The sequence below is a fragment of the Panulirus ornatus genome, chromosome 17, assembly GCF_036320965.1.
Source record: "Panulirus ornatus isolate Po-2019 chromosome 17, ASM3632096v1, whole genome shotgun sequence".
In the NCBI taxonomy this organism is placed as follows: domain Eukaryota; kingdom Metazoa; phylum Arthropoda; class Malacostraca; order Decapoda; family Palinuridae; genus Panulirus; species Panulirus ornatus.
The window spans coordinates 32,212,400-32,235,110 of record NC_092240.1 but is presented as its reverse complement, the minus strand read 5'-3'; the positions used below and the strand labels follow the sequence as shown (position 1 = coordinate 32,235,110).

The 22,711-nt window shown below is 49.3% G+C and overlaps 1 protein-coding gene across 1 annotated transcript in view; it reads left to right on the top strand.

Annotated features, from left to right (window-relative positions):
* The window catches only part of LOC139754420 (galactosylceramide sulfotransferase-like), a 707,975-nt gene that overhangs the window by 400,991 nt on the left and 284,273 nt on the right, over positions 1-22,711 (top strand). The gene's annotated exons all lie outside the window — the stretch shown is intronic.

The window sequence follows — 22,711 nt, the reverse complement described above, 5'->3', positions numbered from 1 at the left end:
TGATGATAATAATAATAATGATGATGGTGATGATGATGATGATGATGATGATGATGATGATGATGATGATGATGATGATGATGATGACGATGATGATAATGATGATGAAGATGATGATGATGATGATGATGATGATGATGATGATGATGATGCACTCAGCAAGAAGCAGAGTGGAAGTTGGCTTTGTCATGTTGATATATTCCCGCCATGTCAGACAGACGGTTGTGTATTGAGTATATAAGATTTCTCGTAAAAGATGGTAAGGCTGTTAACGCAAATATCATCAATAATGTTGGAAGTTAAAGTGAGCAAAATTCGAAAGATATGAGAAAAAGTAAATATCAATAATCAACTTTCGTACAGTAAGTGGCTAATATTTTCGTAAGGATTTTTATCAATATTATTACTATCATCATCACTGTTATCATTATCATAATTATCATTACTGGCAGTAGATGGCAGGCAGGAGGCATGAGCCAGGTAGGAACCACCGCCTGGGTGTCACAAGGAACAGTGACGGCGGCACAGTGAGCCACCACTGTAGTGGCTGTCACGCTTCCCTTCCTCGCCCAGGTCTTTCCTGTCTACCTCATATACAGGCGCATTGCAGGAACTCAGTTCACAAACAGATATTCCCTCCATCCCTCTCACAGCACTTGACAACACCTAACTTTACTCTCAATCACAAATTTACTTTACCCCTGGGGAGAGCGGAGCAGGACAACTCTCCACGTATCTCCTGCATGTCATGAGAGGCGATTAACGGAGGCGGGAGCGGAGTGGTTGAAAACCCTCCCTCCTCGTGCTTGTCACTTCTCAAAGACGGGAACAGAAAGAGCCGGGTTTGGGGGTGTCTGAATGTGCGTGGTTTCAACCAGGATGAGGAGGTGGGAGAGATAGATGCTGTGTCTGATGAGATAAACCTGAAGGTTGGGGCTGTAAAGGAAACGAAGTTGAAGAGGAGAAGGGAAATGATAATTTGAGTTTGTTCAGGGGTAAAGTTTAGAGGTCAGTGAGAGGGCAAGAGCAAAATAAGGGGGTGGCACTTATCATGAGGAGGGGCCAGGGGGTCTGCGTCAAAGACAGTGTGGGGGTTTTCAAGACTGATGTGGGTTGGAATGAAAGTAGGTTACGTGAGGTGGGTGATTGTTAGTGCTTGTGCACCTGGTAGTGAGAGGAGTGGAGATGAAAAGGAGTGTATTTTGGGAGGAGCTGAGTGGGTGCTTTGGCAGTTTTGATGCAGGGGATCGAATCTTAGTGCCAGGGGATATGAATGCACGGGTGGGTGGAACACGTTGCTATTGAAGGCATGATTGGGGAACATGGGGTCCCCGTCCAAATGAAAAGGAGAAAACGCCTGAAGAATTGTGTACTGAAAGAGGAACAGAGTTGGGGAATACTTGGTCTGGGGGGAGTTTATATATAAGAATACGTGGGTTAGGAGGATTGGGAGTCAACAAGTAGCGTTGGACTATGTGCTGATTGACAAGCGTGCAAAGGAGAGGTTGCTGGATGTGAACGTGCTTATAAGGGCAGGAGGGGAAATGTCTGATCATTTCTTGGGACAGGAGAGGGTTTGTGGCAGGTTTAGGAAAAAAATAAAAGACGTGAGTGAAAGAAGTGGTGAAATTGATCCAGGTGAAAAGGAATGCATACAGAGACAGCAAGAGAGAATGAATGAAGAGTGACAGTGAAATGAAATAAGGGGAAGAAGAATGAAAGGTATTTAGGGAAAGTGCTTAAACGTGTCGGCCAAGGATGTAGCATTTATGGTAGGTGGGAAGTGAATGTATGACAATACGTAGTGGATAATGGAATGAGGAACTAAAATCCCTAATGAAGCAGATAAGGAAGGTGTATGGATGGTATCTACATGGAAGGAATGACAGTGACTGGGAAGATTTTCAGAGAAAACAGCAGGTCAAGAGAAAGGAACGAGAGCTGAAAGAGGGAACATGGGGGATGAGGTGAAACCGTATTGATAAACTTCAGGGATAATAAGAAAATATTTTGCAAGGAAGTGCATAGTGTGAGAAGAATAAGAAAACAAGTTTTAGAGTTAGTGAAGAAGAACATCTGGTCAAGTGGTAACAGGCAAAGACGTGAAGAGGGGAAGTGATCATTTTTAAGGACTGGTGAGCGTGTTACATGATACAGGGGAGGAAAGGGTGTTTCTGGGACCAGATGGCTCACGGCGCAGGAGGCATGAAAGGAGAGGAGGTAATGAAAGCGTTGCCCAAGATGAGATGTGGAAAAGTGGCAGGAGTGGGTGGGGCTGCAGCTGAGTTTCTCACGAAAGAGAATGACAGTATCGTTACTGTGTGACGACTGCATAATTCAATTTGAGTTGCCTTAAGACTAAGAGAATGTGTGTATAGTGCCATTGTATAAAGCCTAAGGGGGCAAAAATTGATGTTCGAATTACAGCGGTACAAGTCTATTTAGTGTAGGTGGTGAGATTCACTCTTATGTTGTTGATATCATTTTACGTGCTTCATCTCGCTCCCCTTCTCCTCCTCCTTCCAATAATCACTATCTCTCTATCGTATTGGACATATTTCTTGTCTTACTTTGGAGCTGCGCAGTATCCCAGCACAGGAGAGCAGTAACTTAGTTAAATTTGACAGCGCTAAAATGCAATTTCTTCCTCTACGTCTTTCTAAGAGTTACCAGTTTCCTTCTGTTCAATTTCAAAACCTCACAAATCAGCCCTGTAATAGTATATACGTGTTGGACACAAACATATCCTTCACTCTGTCTTGTGAACACCCATAATCAACACCACAAAGTCTGTTTCCATAAGCTGAGGGTGTTGTACAGGTGATCATCATTTTTCATATCTATTGGGTTTCAACTCGTCCTAATATGAGCATATCTGGGTTGGTTCTCTCTCTCCACCTCCTTATTACAAAAGAGCTGATTCAAAAAGTCATCCGTCTCATTAATTAGCATCACATCTCCATTCAACCATCTCTTTCTGTGTGCCGCGCTGTTGTCGCTCCCTCTCTGTTCTACACGTACTATATTTTTGGCTACTGCTCCTTTGACTGTCTGCATGTGTCCCTCTCCGTAAGGCTTCTGCCCGAGGCACGGGTCCACCCTGTACTTCCCATGGCATCTGCCTGGATACTGGACACTCGAAGAATAAGTTGAGAGTAAATGTGAACAAAAGTATGGTAATGAGGTGAAACATGGAGGGTGAAACATGATGGGCTACGTTTGAATATGGAGGAGTTGGAGGACACTGAATGCTTCAGGAACCTGGGAGTGGATGTGGGGTAACGGATGGAACTATATGGACTGAAGTGAGTCATAAGGTGGAAAAGGGGACCAAGATCCAGGGCGAATTTAGCTCTTTTTGTAAGAGCAAAAATGGGAATGTATGGGCATATGGTATTCGCAAGAGCAATGTACGGATGTGAGTCCCGTACCTTGAATGCTGAGCAAGAGGAGGGTGGATCTGTTGGAAATGACGTGCTTGAAGATGATGTGTGGTATGGGCCAAAGAAATGACAGGTGTGGCATGAGTACTAAAGCACCAAGGCCTGAACATTCAGGAGGGTGAGAGGCGTGCACTGATCATAATGATGCAGTAGATGAAGGGCTGTTTGCTGCTGTCAGTGGGCTAACCCAGGTCATGTGGAACGGCCTAAATATGCTAAGGAAGTAGTCTGTGAGGCATGGCTGTGGATGGTACGCTCTGGTTACAGTACAATTTACATGATAACTAGAGTGGCTGGGCGCAAATGAGGCCATTCTTCGCGTGTTCCTGCCGCTACTTCGCTTAGGAGGGCGAGAGGCAGTAAAGTATATAAAAGAAATATCAGTTTTTTATTACAACCCTCGATATCATGACGATGATAATAATAAAAAGATGAAGAGCTGCAGGTCTTATTGATTTCTCAGTTTTATTTCTGTTATCCAGTGAGGCAGTCCAACCTGCCCTTGAGCGCAACCCAGCCGCTGGCGAGGCATGTATAGATCATTAGCAATTAATGATCCAAACCGCAGGAAGATATATGAAAACGTATACGTTAAATTCAGAAAAATAGGCACTGAAAGAAAGAAAAAAATTGGATTCCATTGTATACATCATATCGTCAATAACTTTAATGATATAAAGATGTTTATATAAGAAGTAAAGTTTGTGAAAATATTATTCAAGCAGTTTATATATATATATATATATATATATATATATATATATATATATATATATATATATATATATATATATATATATAATATATATATATAATATGGTGTGGGAGGAAAGTTGTTAGAAGCAGTGAAAAGTTTTTATCGAGGATGTAAGGCATGTGTACGTGTAGGAAGAGAGGAAAGTGATTGGTTCTCAGTGAATGTAGGTTTGCGGCAGGGGTGTGTGATGTCTCCATGGTTGTTTAATTTGTTTATGGATGGGGTTGTTAGGGAGGTAAATGCAAGAGTTTTGGAAAGAGGGGCAAGTATGAAGTCTGTTGGGGATGAGAGAGCTTGGGAAGTGAGTCAGTTGTTGTTCGCTGATGATACAGCGCTGGTGGCTGATTCATGTGAGAAACTGCAGAAGCTGGTGACTGAGTTTGGTAAAGTGTGTGGAAGAAGAAAGTTAAGAGTAAATGTGAATAAGAGCAAGGTTATTAGGTACAGTAGGGTTGAGGGTCAAGTCAATTGGGAGGTGAGTTTGAATGGAGAAAAACTGGAGGAAGTGAAGTGTTTTAGATATCTGGGAGTGGATCTAGCAGCGGATGGAACCATGGAAGCGGAAGTGGATCATAGGGTGGGGGAGGGGGCGAAAATTCTGGGGGCCTTGAAGAATGTGTGGAAGTCGAGAACATTATCTCGGAAAGCAAAAATGGGTATGTTTGAAGGAATAGTGGTTCCAACAATGTTGTATGGTTGCGAGGCGTGGGCTATGGATAGAGTTGTGCGCAGGAGGATGGATGTGCTGGAAATGAAATGTTTGAGGACAATGTGTGGTGTGAGGTGGTTTGATCGAGTGAGTAACGTAAGAGTAAGAGAGATGTGTGGAAATAAAAAGAGCGTGGTTGAGAGAGCAGAAGAGGGTGTTTTGAAGTGGTTTGGGCACATGGAGAGAATGAGTGAGGAAAGATTGACCAAGAGGATATATGTGTCGGAGGTGGAGGGAACGAGGAGAAGAGGGAGACCAAATTGGAGGTGGAAAGATGGAGTGAAAAAGATTTTGTGTGATCGGGGCCTGAACATGCAGGAGGGTGAAAGGAGGGCAAGGAATAGAGTGAATTGGATCGATGTGGTATACCGGGGTTGACGTGCTGTCAGTGGATTGAATCAAGGCATGTGAAGCGTCTGGGGTAAACCATGGAAAGCTGTGCAGGTATGTATATTTGCGTGTGTGGACGTATGTATATACATGTGTATGGGGGTGGGTTGGGCCATTTCTTTCGTCTGTTTCCTTGCGCTACCTCGCAAACGCGGGAGACAGCGACAAAGTATAATAAAAAAAAAAAAAATATATATATATATATATATATATATATATATATATATATATATATATATATATATATATATATTCTTTCTTTTTCCCAGGGTTTCCACCAGTTTGATAGCGGCGCAGGTGTATACCACATAATGACGGGTTCAGTGAGGTGTAGGTGAGTTAGGTTGGTAATCATGGCCACCGATTGCTTTAACAAGAACAAAATTGTACCCAGGCCCGTCTTAGCTTGACCCAGCCCACCACGACCCACGCTCTACACGACCTCAAGTTGTGCTTCGCACGTGAACCGAGGTCGTGTTATACATACATGACCCCGGGGTAGGTGACGTACATGATCCAGAATCGTCATGCACATGACCCTCGGTCGTACCGGAGACGACTCTGAGAGAGTGTTCTCCATGACCCCGGGTCGTGCTCTGCATGACCAAGGGTCGTACCACACTTAACACCGGGGCCGGCCTTGCTATACATGACTCCTGCTCTTGCTATACATGACCCCGAGTGGTGCTATACCCGACCCTGGGTCGTGATAGCAGTGTCTGAGAAAATTGGTTGGTTGCTCACAGATTACGTACGTAGTGCTGAACATCCTTCATCCCGGGGTCGAGACCCGGGAGGGTGATGAATTCCTGGTGGTGCAGCTGATGCCTTGGTGGTAGTGCAGCTGATGCCTTGGTGGTGGTGCAGCTGACGCCTTGGTGGTGGTGCAGTTGACGCCTTGGTGGTGGTGCAGTTGACGCCTTGGTGGTGGTGCAGCTGATCCCTGGTGGTGGTGCAGCTGACGCCTTGGTGGTGGTGCAGTTGACGCCTTGGTGGTGGTGCAGCTGACGCCTTGGTGGTGGTGCAGCTGATCCCTGGTGGTGGTGCAGCTGATGCCTTGGTGGTAGTGCAGCTGATGCCTTGGTGGTGGTGCAGCTGACGCCTTGGTGGTGGTGCAGTTGACGCCTTGGTGGTGGTGCAGTTGACGCCTTGGTGGTGGTGCAGCTGATCCCTGGTGGTGGTGCAGCTGACGCCTTGGTGGTGGTGCAGTTGACGCCTTGGTGTTGGTGCAGCTGATCCCTGGTGGTGGTGCAGCTGATGCCTTGGTGGTAGTGCAGCTGACGCCTTGGTGGTTGTGCAGCTGATCCCTGGTGGTGGTGCAGCTGATGCCTTGGTGGTGGTGCACCTGACGCCTTGGTGGTGGTGCAGCTGATCCCTGGTGGTGGTGCAGCTGACGCCTTGGTGGTGGTGCAGTTGACGCCTTGGTGGTGGTGCAGCTGATCCCTGGTGGTGGTGCAGCTGACGCCTTGGTGGTGGTGCAGTTGACGCCTTGGTGGTGGTGCAGCTGATCCCTGGTGGTGGTGCAGCTGATGCCTTGGTGGTGGTGCAGTTGACGCCTTGGTGGTGGTGCAGTTGACGCCTTGGTGGTGGTGCAGCTGATCCCTGGTGGTGGTGCAGCTGATGCCTTGGTGGTGGTGCAGCTGACGCCTTGGTGGTGGTGCAGCTGATCCCTGGTGGTGGTGCAGCTGACGCCTTGGTGGTGGTGCAGCTGATCCCTGCTGGTGGTGCAGCTGATGCCTTGGTGGTGGTGCAGCTGACGCCTTGGTGGTGGTGCAGCTGATCCCTGGTGGTGGTGCAGCTGATCCCTGGTGGTGGTGCAGCTGACGCCTTGGTGGTGGTGCAGCTGATGCCTGGTGGTGGTGCAGCTGATGCCTTGGCGGTGATGCAGCTGATGCCTTGGTGGTGGTGCAGCTGACGCCTTGGTGGTGGTGCAGCTGATCCCTGGTGGTGGTGCAGCTGACGCCTTGGTGGTGGTGCAGCTGACGCCTTGGTGGTGGTGCAGCTGATCCCTGGTGGTGGTGCAGCTGATGCCTTGGTTGTGGTGCAGCTGACGCCTTGGTGGTGGTGCAGCTGATCCCTGGTGGTGGTGCAGCTGATCCCTGGTGGTGGTGCAGCTGATCCCTGGTGGTGGTGCAGCTGATGCCTTGGTGGTGGTGCAACTGATCCCTGGTGGTAGTGCGGCTAATCCCTGTTGGTGGTGCAGCTGATGCCTTGGTGGTGGTGCCGCTGATGCCTGGTGGTGGTGCAGCTGACGCCTTGGTGGTGGTGCAGCTGATCCCTGGTGGTGGTGCAGCTGACGCCTTGGTGGTGGTGCAGTTGACGCCTTGGTGGTGGTGCAGCTGATCCCTGGTGGTGGTGCAGCTGATCCCTGGTGGTGGTGCAGCTGATGCCTTGGTGGTGGTGCAGCTGATGCCTGATGGTGGTGCAGCTGATGCCTTGGTGGTGGCGCAGCTGATGCCTAGTGCTGGTGCAGCTGATGCCTGGTGGTGGTGGTGGTGCAGCTGTTGTCTGGTGCTGGTGCAGCTCTGGCCCAGTGGTGGTGCAGCTGATCCCTGGTGGTGGTACAGCTGATCCCTGGTGGTGGTGCAGCTGATGCCTGGTAGCGGTGCAGCTGTTGCCTGGTGGTGGTGCAGCTGTTGCCTGGTGGTGGTGCAGCTGATGTCTGGTGGTGGTGCAGCTGTTGCCTGATGGTGGTGCAGCTCCGGCCCAGTGGTGGTGCAGCTGATGTCTGGTGCTGGTGCAGCTGTTGCCTTGTGCAGCTGATGCCTAGGGGTGGTGCAGCTGTTGCTGGTGACGCTGATGCCTAGTGGTGGTGCAGCTGATGTCTGGTGGTGGTACAACTGATGCTTGGTGGTGGAGCAGCTGATGCTGGTAGTGGTACAGTTGATGCCTGGTGGTAGTGCAGCTAATTCCTATTGGTTATGCAGCTGATGCTGAAGGCGGTACAGCTGATGCCTGGTGGTGGTGGTGCAGCTGATTCCTAATGGTTATGCAGCTGATCCCTGGAGGCGTTACAGCTGATCACCAACTAGTGCTTCAACTAACTCTGATAGTGACGACTTAAAGCAGCTGATCCCTGATAGCGATGCCTGGTGATGCAGCTGACCCTTGATAGTGTGGCGACTGGTGATGCAAATGAACCCTGATAGTAACGCTTTATAGTGTAGTTGGTTTTGAAGGTGAGGCTTCCCTCATTCAGTGAGAGGGGGGAGGTGCTTGCTCTCACCGCAGCAGTGAGAGGCAGTGAGCAGGGGGGTGTGTGAGTGGGGGCAGCAGTGGTCCCGCAAGACAGAGGTGAGAGCGTGGGTCCCTCTCTGTTTGTCACAGGCCAGACGCTAATGTTATTGAACCCGTCGACACATGCAGACTTATTTCACTGCCCCGAGGCATCATTTCACTGGGGCTCTCAGACGAAACAAAGGAGGTATTGGTTCTGTATTTTAAGAGCCCAAGGCGCCAGCGATCTGAGAACCTCATCTTGTTCTCGTGGACATATGAGATATGGAAGGATGAAATGGATCTGTCTCTCCTCATGACTACGTGTGTGGGGAAATGATGAGCCAAACATAGTACAGGAATCATTACAGAATATGTATGTGAACATTTCACAGGTTAACGTTAAGAATGTTTACATACAGGCTATCATCCTGACCTAACATTCCCCACCCTGATGTACGCTGTGATCAACCTGACCGTCATCAGCTGGTCTTCCACCTCAATGTACATCGTGTACTGTACACTCTACCAAGTGTTCAGCGGTCATAGTGTGTGACTTCACCCTTGAGTAACTTAAAAAAGTAATTCTTCCAGAGGACACAAACATAACAGGACTCTTGCTTCCCTTTAAGTAGCGTCTTTTAATTTCTTCAACAAAGTTTGGCAAAAAGGAAAGATGCAGTAGAAATTACCAGGCTAAGAAGCTGGCCACTTTCCACTCATATAGTAAGAATAATTCACAAATGTAAAGAAAAATGTTGCTGCTTTATGCACTAATTTTATATATATATATATATATATATATATATATATATATATATATCAAACAATTTCCATCTGATATCAAGAGTGCTAAAACTAAGTCACTTAACCTCAAGAGGACAAGTTAATTAACGCTCTGTAACCCCGTCATGGCTATACTTAGGTGGTTATCTCAACAGTTGTTTCCACGATTGCAGTAATTGCTCTGGGCTGGCGAACCCTTGTCCTCTGCCCCACTGACACTTGCATCCCACGTGTAATGCTCGTAAAGTGTCGCACATGTTTCTACTCACAGACTAGCTTCGCTGAAGACTGGCCCAGCCTCTCACTACGAGTCGACACTGACCAGCTTCTCTCTACACTGACCCAGCCTCCCTCTGCACTGACCAGCCTCTCTTTACACTGACCCGCTTCTCTCTACACTGACCCAACCTCTCTCTACAGCATCTCTACACCGACCAGCCTCTCTCTACAGTCTACACTGACCGGTCTTACTGTAGACTGACCAGACTCTATCTATACTGACCAGTCTTACTGTACACTGACCAGCCTCTCTACACTGAACAGCCTCTCTCTACACTGACCAGCTTCTCTCTACACTCACCAGCCTCACTGTACACTAACCAACATCTCTCTACACTGACCAGCCTCTCTACACTGACCCGTCTCACTCTACACTGACCAGCCTCTCCCTACAATGACCAACCTCTCTCTTCACAGCCTAACTTCTCTAAACTGACCAGCCTCACTTTACACTGATCAGCTTCTCTCTACACTGACCAACCTCTCTCTACACTGACAAGCATCACTGTACAGACTGACCTCTCTCTACACTGACCAGCCTCTCTCTACACTGACCACCCCCTCTCTGCAGTGACCAGCCTTTCTCTACACTGACCACCCTTTCTCTACAATAACAGACTCTGTGTACCCTGACAAGCCTAAGTGTACACTGACCAACCTCTCACTATACTGACCAGCCTTTCTCTACAATGACCAGCCTCAGTGTACAATAACCAGCCTATCTCTACACTGACGAGCCTCTGTGTACACTAACCAGCCTCTCTCTACTATGCCAAGCCTGTGTGTACTGACCAGCCTCAGTGTACACTGACCAGCCTTAGTGTACAATGACCAGTCTCCGTGTACAATGACAAGCCTCAGTGTACAATGACCAGCCTCTGTGTACAATGACCAGCCTCAGTGTACAATGACCAGCCTCAGTGTACAATGACCACCGTTAGTGTACAATGACCAGTCTCAGTGTACAATGACAAGCCCCAGTGTACACTGACCAGCCTCAGTGTACAATGACCAGCCTCAGTGTACAATGACCAGTCTCAGTGTACACTGACCAGCCCACCTGCAGAGTGGCTGTGAACACCCTCCCGGCCAGCTACGGCTAATGTCACATTCGCCACATTACAAAAAGATTTGTTGCTCTGGACACGGGAACTTATTATCCCATTATGTGTGATGAAGTGTAGGCCAGCCTTGGGGAGCACGAGGAAGTGTAGGCCAGCCTTGGGGAGCACGAGGAAGTGTAGGCCAGCCTTGGGGAGCACGAGGAAGTGTAGGCCAGCCTTGGGGAGCACGAGAAGTGTAGGCTAACCTTGGGGAGCACGAGGAAGTATAGGCCAGCCTTGAGGAGCACGAAGGAGTGGAGGCCAACCTTGGGGAGCACGAGGAAGTGTAGGCCAGCCTTGGGGAGCACGAAGGAGTGTAGGCCAACCTTGGGAAGCACGAGGAAGTGTAGGCCAGCCTTGGGGAGCACGAGGAAGTGTAGGCCAGCCTTGGGGAGCACGAAGGAGTGTAGGCCAACCTTGGGAAGCACGAGGAAGTGTAGGCCAGCCTTGGGGAGCACGGAGTGTAGGCCAACCTTGAGGAGCACGCGGGAGTGTAGGCCAACCTTGAGGAGCACGCGGGAGTGTAGTCCAGCATGGAGAGGTTGGGGAACCATAATATTGTCTAGGGTACGGGAAGGGGGAGGAGGTTACTGAGATGGAGAACTGTTGTCTAGAGGAGAGTTGCAGGAGGAGGTTACACATTGTAGTCAGAGAGAGAGAGAGAGAGAGAGAGAGAGGAGAGAGAGAGAGAGAGAGAGAGAGAGAGAGAGAGAGAGAGAGAGAGAGAGAGAGAGAGAGAGAGAGAGAGAGAGAGAGAGAGAGAGAGAGAGAGAGAGAGAGAGAGAGAGAGAGAGAGAGAGAGAGAGAGAGAGAGAGAGAGAGAGAGAGAGAGAGAGAGAGAGAGAGAGAGAGAGAGAGAGAGAGAGAGAGAGAGAGAGAGAGAGAGAGAGAGAGAGAGAGAGAGAGAGAGAGAGAGAGAGAGAGAGAGAGAGAGAGAGAGAGAGAGAGAGAGAGAGAGGGAGAGAGAGAGAGAGAGAGAGAGAGAGAGAGAGAGAGAGAGAGAGAGAGAGAGAGAGAGAGAGAGAGAGAATATGGTATAGTACTGGCCAAGCAGAGAGGCAGACGTTTCATGGCAGGGAAGCTCTGTTGTTATGTAAGGTGAGTGAGGAGGAGGAGGAGGAAGAGGGAGTAGCTGTCTCACAGGGAGGAGAGCGAACTAAGGAGGGGGCCCGACTGCTGGCTACCTCACAGGTTTGACCTTAGGGTTCAGAGCCAGGCAACCACAACACACTGCAGGTGGGGAATGTTCCCATTCTCGACCTCTGGGATCGTTCTCAACTCCTCACTCATTTGTAACCCCGGCATTCTTATCTTCCTCGCGTTTAATTACTGACCCTATACAGCCCATCAGCTCGGGGACAAAACTTCATGTCAGCCAATTACCTTCCAAGTACCTATGCTAGGTAATGAGAGCATATATCAATTAACATAATCTCTTTAATGATCAAGTGCTTACTACTAACTATAAATTCATCATATGTAAAATACATATACCGACATCTTTTTTAATGGGGCGGTTTGAGGGGAGGAGGTGGGACAGGGTAAGGGAGAGTTTGAAATGGAAGAGAAGACTGAAGTGTGTGTACAGGTGTGTCTTTTGATGGATATGTGGGGGATTTTATGTAAGCGTGTTTTTGGCCCCTTATTTACCCCCGACAGACTAATGTGTATATGTGTTTAAGTATTATGGTTTCAAAGAGAGATTCACTTAACCAAGTATTATTAATGGTGTACATCCATGGATATATGTTTATGTATTATGGTTTTAAAGAGATTCACTTAACCAAGTATTATTAATGGTGTACATCCATGGATATATGTTTATGTATTATGGTTTTAAAGAGATTCACTTAACCAAGTATTATTAATGGTGTATATCCATGGATATATGTTTATGTATTATGGTTTTAAAAAGAGATTCACTTAACCAAGTATTATTAACTGTGTACATCCACGGGTGCCTGGTGCCTCTCTAAGCGTTTTGAGACTTTAAGGGAACTGTTGCTGAGATCTCGGGTTTGTCTGTGCCATCGTTGTGTACAAGTCACTGTCACAGTTTCTGGGCTGCTTCTGTTAGATATAAACCGACTGACTTAATCTTGAGTCGCTCTTGTTGCTCCACGAGTGATGACTACTCCAAAGTTTCTCTCGCACACATTTCAATGCAGCATAGTTCCTCCTGGAAGATATTCATATCAAGACCTTCATCCACTATTTCCCATTTTCTTTACATTTGTTCGGATGTGATTTCGTCAACCATGCATCAGACCAACTTCGGAGTCTGTCTACTTCCTTCTGTAAGCTGACGCACTCATACTCGTTTTCACTTCCTTCATGACCTCTGCTTCGTCTACAAACATGTTTCGGCCAAAGTCCATACCTTCCGGCAAGTCATTCACACAGATCAAGAAGAATGACGGTCCCAGAACAGACCTCTAAGGCACTCCACTGAAGACTTCAACCCATTTTGAGGTGAATCCTTCGACATGCGTCCTTTGTTCCCTTCCAAAAGTTTTCTTGCAGTCCATGTAAGAACAAATCAACTTGCCTTCTCTTCTGTCGAACACCTAGCTCACACTCTCGTGGAAACAGAAGCAATCCGTCATACATGGCCTCCTTCCCCTGACATCGTGTTGTCTTTCACTCAGAAAATTTCTCCTCTGCAGAAGCCGTCCAACTGCTGTCTCATTATCTCTTCCAGAAGCCTGAAGACCACAGTCGTCAGTGAGACCAGCTGGTAATTCAAGGCCTCCTCCCGGTCTCCGTTCTTGTAGGGTTATGACGGTTGCCCTCTTCCCGGTCTCCGTTCTTGTAGGGTTATGAGGGTTGCCTCCTCCTGGTATCCGTTCTTGTAGGGTTATGACGGTTGCCCTCTTCCCGGTCTCCGTTCTTGTAGGGTTATGACGGTTGCCCTCTTCCCGGTCTCCGTTCTTGTAGGGTTATGACAGGTTGCCCTCCTCGCGGTCTCCGTTCTTGTAGGGTTATGACGGTTGCCCTCTTCCGCTCGCCTTTGAAACTCTCCTCTTCTCCAGTGACATCTTGCATGGTACTTCGAGAAGTTTTTCAAGTGTAATCTGCACACACGTCCAGTGTACACCGTGAAATGTCATCAAGACCATAAGCCTTGAATGACTCAAGAACCTTCAGAAGTATTTGTTCATGTCTCTTATAGATATCTCAGTGCTGGGGCTACAATGTCTGCCACTACGAAAACACTACTGAACTTATCATTCAGTTCCTTCAGAACTTATTCAGAGCTTATCATATCATTACTTCATCCTTTATACATCTTCCCTCTGAACCCCTTAATCTGATTTGCTGCTCACTAACTGGCAACTTGCCCATTTCCTCCTAACCTGCTCATAATAGTCTCAAAATTTCTTCTTTGTTCATCCATTCTTATCCTACTACGCCCATTCACTGCTCTCTCGCAACCGCTGCATGGCTGGTGTATCGCCAATGTCTTCGTCACAGAACATGTCGAAGCTCCTTAGCTTTTTTGTTATCTTTAACTGAACCATTAAACCTTCTTTCTCAACCTTCCCTCTGCATCTGTGTGTGTGTGTGTGTGTGTGTGTGTGTGTGTGTGTGTGTGTGTGTGTGTGTGTGATAATTCCCAGCCTCAGTTGTCACACAATGAGTGTTTAGTTATTGGATTCCGGAAGACACAAGAGGAAGCCTGTCTGTCCCTGGCCCATCCACACAAACTGCTCAAGTTCCCCCGGCCGAGCCAATGGGACGAGAGAGGCAGCCTTCAGCGCGCGTGTTCTGGCCTCCTGAAAGATTTTACAAGAACATTTGGGAGAGAATCTCATTATCATAACACGGGAGCGTCGTCCGTCGCCTCTTTCACTCCTGCCTCACCCTTCCTCTTAGTCCACAACATTAGGTTTTTCATGTTTACATATATATATATATATATATATATATATATATATATATATATATATATATATATATATCATCTATTCATCATACTTAGTCGCCGTCTCCCGCGATAGCGAAGTAGCGCAAGGAAACAGACGAAAGAATGGCCCAATCCACCCACATACATATGTATATACATAAACGCCCACACACACACACACACACACACACACACACACACATATACATACCTATACATTTCAACGTATACATACATATAGATACAGACATATACATATATACAATGTACATATTCATACTTGCTGCCTTCTTCCATTCCCGTCGCCACCACGCCACACATGGAATAGCATCACCCCCCCCCCCCCCCACCTCTGACACATATATCCTCTTTGTCAATCTTTCCTCACTCATTCTCTCCATGTGACCAAACCATCTCAACACACCCTCTTCTGCTCTCACAACCACACTCTATTACCACACATCTCTCTTACACTTTCATTATTTACTCGATCAAACCACCTCACACCACATATGGAGTGAGAAAGAGTTTGAGTGATCGCTGCTTGAACGTGAGTGAGGGTGAGAGACGTGCACGGGAAAGACTGAAATAGAATCAATGTGGTATAAAGGGGTCTACATGCTGTCGATGACTGAACTAAGGCATGAAGCGGCCTGGGGAAACTATAGAAAGGGCTGTGGGGCCTGGCTGTGTATAGGGAGCTTTGGTTTCGGTGCATTACATATGGCAGGCAGAGAATGCATTTGCGCGAATGCGGCCTTTCTTTGCCTGTTCTTACGCTACTTCACAAACATGGGAAACGGAGATCAAGTGTGATGGGGTGGAAAAAAGAATGATATATATATATATATATATATATATATATATATATATATATATATATATATATATATATATATACATACGTATGGATAGATAAAGTTTGACAAACACTGACAGATGAGACAAATAGACAGACAGCTGCACAATATGCAATACTGATCTGGGTGGGTGTGAACAGTGGGCGAGGGGACTGTTAACCACTTAGGGGTAGAGAATGGACTCGGGGGTTAGTATTGGCCTGGAGGTGCAAAGTGGACCATGGGTTATCATTGAACAGGATGGTGCAGAGTGGGCCAGGTCGTTGTTATTGATCGTCGATGGTGCAGAGTGGGCCAGAGGTTGGTTATTGACCTGGATGGTGTAGAGTGGGCCAGGTGGTTGTTATTGATCTTGGATGGTGCAGAGTGGGTCACGGGTCTGTTATTGACCTGCATGGCGCAGAGTGGGCCAAGAAGGGGAGGCAACATCAACAAGAACAAGTCGCTTAAAGAAGCCCTCCAGACTGGCTTAAGATATTCCCAACACTTAAACATTGCACTTAAAGGCCAAGAGTGATGGTACGAGCTGGTGGTTATGGGCCTCAACGCACCTAGAGATAGCAGGGTAATGCCCCGGAAACTCCCACGTTCACTGTTTAATGCTGGCTGCTAATGGAGTCTTCACTACAGTTAAGGCTATACAACTCCAGCCTCCAGCGACGTAATGTAAATATCACGCCTGTAATGCAATGTCTCGAGCGTAAACACAAGCATAAACATTCTTAAACATCTCGGGGAAATATACAGACAGGCCATAAAGCATCCACCTCTTGCTCACACACACACACACACACACACACACACACACACACACACACATATATACACACACACACACACACACACACACACACAGGGAGAATAAACGGACATTTGCCAAAAGGGGGAATAAAGGAGTTTTATGTCGGACATAAGAGGACTAATGCAGCTGCAGGCCAGACCAAAAAAAAAAAAAAAGAAAAAAAAAGCGTTTGTTCTCAGTAAACGAGTGAAGAGAATTAATTAAAACTTGACCCCCGGAGAGCAGGAGGAGGAGGAGGAGGAGGAGGTCCACCGTCATAATCAGATCAAGGCGGGGCGCCCCCAGAGTTCCCACCGCCATCACCACCCTGTTGACATATGACACTGTGACATGCCACACTCTGATGGGCCTCTCTCTCTCTCTCTCTCTCTCTCTCTCTCTCTCTCTCTCTCTCTCTCTCTCTCTCTCTCTCTGACATGTGACACCTCGGAGGTCACGGCGATGTTTCTAAAGTGTGTGGTGCGCGACATGTGAAGATGTCAGCGTGATGACCTCGATCGATGACCTGGACCCCCCCTGCCTGATGTTGATGCATGACGACTGCAGACGTCGCCATGACGTCCTCACTCCATCATGCATAACACGCTCATACGCCGCGATGACATCGTGATGTCCTCAGACACCCGATGCATGATGTCTTAGGACACCGCGAAGATGCGCTCACACTTGCGCTCTAAGATCTATTTCTGGATTGTTTTGGAGGGAAAGATTGAGGGGGTTTTAATCAACAATGGGATGACGAGAAAACTATAAAGTTAGGCGACTGGAATGAACCTCGTGTGATGAGGGAGTGTGATAACTCTTGGTCTGTTACGAAGACGGCGGGGAAACCAGCCTTTGGTCTGTTATGGGGAAGGCGGAGACACCAGCCTCTGGTCTGTTAGCGGAAGGAGCGGACACCAGCCACTGGTCTGTTACATGGAAGGCGGGGACACCAGCCTCTGGTCTGTTACGGGGAAGGCGCGGACACCAGCCTCTGGTATGTTACGGCGGGGACACCGGCCTCTGGTCTGTTACGGGGAAGGCGCGGACACCAGCCTCTGGTATGTTACGGCGGGGACACCAGCCTCTGGTCTGTTACGGGGAAGGCGCGGACACCAGCCTCTGGTCTGTTACGGCGGGGTGTTTAGGGTAACAGAATCCTCCTCTGGTGTGGTCTGGTAAGACGAAGAAAATCTGTAGTGGCCCATGTTCTGATGGGAGGTCCCTCATCCCCATACCTGGCCACTCACTGCTGCCCACCCACCCAACACCTGCCATCCATCCAACACCAGCCACCCACCATCGGCCACCCACCCAACACCTGCTACCCACCATCAGCCACCCACCCAACACCTGCCACCTACCATCGGCCACTCACCGCTGCTCACCCTCTCACCATCTGCCACCCATCATCGGCCACCTAGTGCTGTTCACGTATCACTTGCCGCCTATCACCTGGCCACCCACTGCTGTTGACTCACTCACTTCCTGCCACCCGCCACCTGGCCATCCACTGTAGCTCATCCACCTGAGGCGACCCACCAGCACCCTCTTACTAGACTAGAGCACACGGTGGATGATGATATCAGCACAGCGAATGATGGCTGTGTGGACAGAGTTGACGGTGGATAAGTGGATGAGTTGGACAGAGTGGTAAAGTGGATGGTGTGCGGATGGATGAGGCGGATACAACGCATAGTGGACGAGTGGGTGAAGTGGATACAGAGGATGGTTACCATAATGATGATATGGATGGAGCAGATGATGGGTCTGGATAATGTGGATACAGTGAAAAGTGGACAAGCGGACTAAAGTGGATGGTGGCCGGATAGATAAAGTAGACCCACTGGACAGTGGCGAAGTGGGTGAGGTGGATAAAGTGGATGTTGGGCGGATGAGTAAAGTGGAACCACTGGGCAGTGTAGAAGTGGAATAGGTGGATGGAGTAGATGTTGGGCGGATGAGTAAAGTGGAACCACTGGGCAGTGTAGAAGTGGAATAGGTGGATGGAGTAGATGTTGGGCGGATGGAGGTGGAAGCCCCAGTAATGAAGTGGGAGATGTCCGGGGGAAACCCAGAGAGAAACCTCATTAGGGGTCCAAATCGCGTGAGGGCCCCACCTTCCGGCCCGGCCGCCCGCCAGCTATTAGGCAGCTTCCTGGCCCAGCCACCTGGCGCAGCCGCTCCCTAGGTAGCTAGGTAGGCAAGGAGATAGGTAGGTAGGTAAGGAGCCATGGGGGTAGGTAGGTAGGCATATAGGGAGGTCATAAGGCAGGTATAGGTCGGTAGGTGACAATGTAGATGGGTAAGTAGGTTTGTAAGTAGATAATGGTGTAGGGAAGAAGATAATTAGGTAAGTAGGCATTTAGGGGTGCATTTAGGTAAGAGAGAAGAAAAGTATGAGGGTTGGTAGGTAGGAGGCAATTGCGTTAACAGGGAGTAAGCTCCCAGGTAAGTAGACACGTAGGGATGTAGGTAGTCATAAGCGTGCGTGAAGGGAGGGTAAGTAGTGAGGAGGCCTGAAGGAAGGTAAACGCTCAGATAGGTAAGCATGTAGGGAGGTAAGAAGATAAGTGGGTAGGTAAGCAAACAGGTAAGTAGGTATCAGGGAGAGAGGTAAGTTGGTGTGGAATTTAGGTAGGTAAGGAAGTAAGGATGTAGGCAGGAAGGTAAGTAGGTAAGGAGACGGTAGGTAACAAAGGTGTTAAAAATGAGGTAAATTAGGCAGACAGTAGATAGGTAAGGAGGTAAGACTCGGCTAGACATTAAGGTAGGTAGGGAGGTAAGACAAGTAGGAAGGTAAATAAACACACAGACATGAAGGCAAGTAGGAAAGGAGGTAACTTTGGGTCCAGCAGGCTGGTAGATCCAGCAGGCTGGTTGATCCAGCAGGCAGGTAGGTCCAGCAGGCTGGTAGGTTCAGCAGGCTGGTAGATCCAGCAGGAAGGTAGGTCCAGCAGGCTGGTAGGTCCAGCAGGCTGGTAGGTCCAGCAGGCTGGTAGATCCAGCAGGCTGGTAGATCCAGCAGGCTGGTAGATCCAGCAGGAAGGTAGGTCCAGCAGGCTGTTAGGTCCAGCAGGATGGTAGGTTCAGCAGGCTGGTAGATCCAGCAGGCTGGTAGATCCAGCAGGAAGGTAGGTCCAGCAGGCTGGTAGGTCCAGCAGGCTGGTAGATCCAGCAGGCTGGTAGATCCAGCAGGCTGGTAGATCCAGCAGGAAGGTAGGTCCAGCAGGCTGGTAGGTCCAGCAGGCTGGTAGATCCAGCAGGCTGGTAGATCCAGCAGGAAGGTAGGTCCAGCAGGCTGGTAGGTCCAGCAGGCTGGTAGGTCCTGCAGGCTGGTAGATCCAGCAGGCTGGTAGATCCAGCAGGAAGGTAGGTCCAGCAGGCTGGTAGGTCCAGCAGGCTGGTAGGTCCAGCAGGAAGGTAGGTCCAGCAGGCTGGTAGGTCCAGTGCGCTGGGAGAACATAAAGAGTGGCTCAGGTGGCCATCGTCCTAAACCATTCACTCTCACTGATGAAACTCTCTCCACACTCCCCTCTTTCTGTCCTCATTCCCTCGTTTTCCTCACATTCCCTCATTCACCAACACTCTCCCACTCTCTCCAAACTCCCTTAATCTCCCTGTAACTCCTTAATCTCCCTACACTCTCTTCCTTCCCCCTACTCCCTCACTCTACTCCTTCACTCCCCACACACCCCCCCCCTCACTCTCCCCAAAGATCCCTTACTCTCCCCATCCTCCCTCACTCACCCCCGCACAACCTTCATCATCATTATCCTCCCCACAGCCTCGCCTCCACTATTACTACTCTCACCTGCACAGACGCCACCTCCCTGCACAACCATCCTGGCCTCCTGCAGGTACGTACACTTATGTGGCCATCATCTCCCACCCCCACCATCCCTGCTCCTGCTGCAGCCCCTCCGTCACCCCTGCTGCAGCCCGACCTGTGACCCCCACCCACCTCCCTACCTGTGACCCCCACCCACCTTCGTGCCGGTGACCCCCACCCACCTCCCTACCTGTGACCCCCACCCACCTTCGTGCCGGTGACCCCCACCCACCTCCCTACCTGTGACCCCCACCCACCTTCGTGCCGGTGACCCCCACCCACCTCCCTACCTGTGACCCCCACCCACCTTCGTGCCTGTGACCCCCACCCACCTCCCTACCTGTGACCCCCACCCATCTCTCTACCTGTGACCCCCAACTCTAACCATCAGTGATAACAACCTCCCGTTACCGCTTACCCCCCCCCTCTCTCTCTCTCTCTCTCTCTCTCCTCCAGCTGCCCCCGACCATCATCAGTGCCCTCCTGTGCCCCCGTCTGACCGGGCCCGCCTCCTTCATTATGAGTGTCCCCCGGACCTTCCCACTGACGCCTACACCATTGTGTTCTTGGCAGTCTTCTTCCCCCCTTTTCCCTCCTCCTCCTCCTCCCACTACTACCTCTCCCTTCCCCTCCTCCTCTTCCTTCCTTCCCCTCCTCCTCCTTCTACCTCTCCCTTCCCCTCCTCCTCTTCCTTCCTTCCCCTCCTCCATCTCGCCTCACACTATGTCTGTCCTAGACAAGTTTTGAACTCTCATGTGTTGAGCATGAGTGTGTGACACCTCTGGCGTACGGTGCACTCATGGCTGACGAGGTGTCATGACCCTACCTTTCATGGCTGACGAGGTGGCATGACCCTACCTCTCATGGCTGACGAGGTGGCATGACCCTACCTCTCATGGCTGACGAGGTGGCATGACCCTACCTCTCATGGCTGACGAGGTGGCATGACCCTACCTCTCATGGCTGACGAGGTGGCATGACCCTACCTCTCATGGCTGACGAGGTGGCATGACCCTACCTCTCATGGCTGACGAGGTGTCATGACCCTACCTCTCATGGCTGACGAGGTGTCATGACCCTACCTCTCATGGCTGACGAGGTGGCATGACCCTACCTCTCATGGCTAACGAGGTGGCATGACCCTACCTTTCATGGCTGACGAGGTGTCATGACCCTACCTCTCATGGCTGACGAGGTGGCATGACCCTACCTCTCATGGCTGACGAGGTGGCATGACCCTACCTCTCATGGCTGACGAGGTGGCATGACCCTACCTCTCATGGCTGACGAGGTGGCATGACCCTACCTCTCATGGCTGACGAGGTGGCATGACCCTACCTCTCATGGCTGACGAGGTGGCATGACCCTACCTCTCATGGCTGACGAGGTGTCATGACCCTACCTCTCATGGCTGACGAGGTGTCATGACCCTACCTCTCATGGCTGACGAGGTGGCATGACCCTACCTCTCATGGCTGACGAGGTGGCATGACCCTACCTCTCATAGCTGATGAGGTGTCACGAGGTGTCATGAGGTGTCACTCATGGCAGACGAAGTGTCATATACTCGGGAAATCTACCCGAACACAGCCTAACCTAACCGAAGCTAAGCTTCTAAAACGTTCTGAGGGTCAAGGCTCCCATGACGGGCTTCAGGTCAGCTTGAGGTCAACCTAGGGTCAGTTTAGGGCCAGCCTGGGTCAAAGTCAGGGTCTGCCAGGATCGCCTTCCCCTGACAGTATCGCGTGACAAATTTCACCGAAAAGAAAGTGTGTCCCGAATGTTTGACTTGGCTCAGTAACCCTGGTGTTCATAACATGGGTGATGTTTTTTCTAAGATCCTCACGCAACACTAAGGTAACATACATCCTCACGCAACACTAAGGTAACATACATCCTCATGCAACACTAAGGTAACATACATCCTCACGCAACACTAAGGTAACATACGTCCTCACGCAACACTAAGGTAACATACATCCTCACGCAACACTAAGGTAACATACATCCTCACGCAACACTAAGGTAACATACATCCTCACGCAACACTAAGGTAACATACATCCTCACGCAACACTAAGGTAACATACATCCTCACGCAACACTAAGGTAACATACATCCTCACGCAACACTAAGGTAACATACATCCTCACGCAACACTAAGGTAACATACATCCTCACGCAACACTAAGGTAACATACATCCTCACGCAACACTAAGGTAACATACATCCTCACGCAACACTAAGGTAACATACATCCTCACGCAACACTAAGGTAACATACATCCTCACGCAACACTAAGGTAACATACATCCTCACGCAACACTAAGGTAACATACATCCTCACGCAACACTAAGGTAACATACATCCTCACGCAACACTAAGGTAACATACATCCTCACGCAACACTAAGGTAACATACATCCTCACGCAACACTAAGGTAACATACATCCTCACGCAACACTAAGGTAACATACATCCTCACGCAACACTAAGGTAACATACATCCTCACGCAACACTAAGGTAACATACATCCTCACGCAACACTACGGTAACACACTCTAGAGGAACGTACCTCGTCCAAGGTCTTGGCTGATGAAGCCCTGCTCACGTTGAGGGAGTGAGAGATGTTGACCTAA